General features: G+C 39.0%; 1 non-coding gene across 1 annotated transcript; it reads right to left on the minus strand.

The window, feature by feature from the left end:
• Window positions 1-259: 259 nt before the first annotated feature.
• trnap-agg (transfer RNA proline (anticodon AGG)) lies at window positions 260-331 on the minus strand. Its single transcript has one exon. It is a non-coding gene; the product is annotated as a tRNA-Pro (tRNA).
• Window positions 332-459: the final 128 nt, after the last annotated feature.

Here is a 459-nt window from a genome sequence, read left to right on the forward strand (position 1 = left end):
AGTTCTTAGTTGAGCTTTAGAACATATTTTCGTTTGAACAATTAAATATGTTTGTGAGGTCTAAAGAAAAGCACAGTCAGAGCTGAATGAATAGTTAAGAGATTCATAATGCCTTCTACAAGGTATCTAAACATACACTTGATACTAATGTCAAAGGAGGAGACATGAGCAAAGAGCATGTGTTCTAACATGTTTAAAGAGAACTCAGGTGCATTTCAGGGTTGGTACCAATGGCCACTACAAGACCTTTGCAAACAAGGGGCTCGTCCGGGAGTTGAACCCGGGACCTCTCGCACCCTAAGCGAGAATCATACCCCTAGACCAACGAGCCACAAAAGGTTGAAATTTATCTCAAGAAAAATCGCAAGTTCTTAGTTGAGCTTTAGAACATATTTTCGTTTGAACAATTAAATATGTTTGTGAGGTCTAAAGAAAAGCACAGTCAGACGTGTATGAACA

Source organism: Seriola lalandi, unplaced genomic scaffold (genome assembly GCF_002814215.2).
Source record: "Seriola lalandi dorsalis isolate HSWRI2012SDOR001 ecotype SW California unplaced genomic scaffold, Sedor1 jcf7180001971238, whole genome shotgun sequence".
In the NCBI taxonomy this organism is placed as follows: Eukaryota; Metazoa; Chordata; class Actinopteri; order Carangiformes; family Carangidae; genus Seriola; species Seriola lalandi.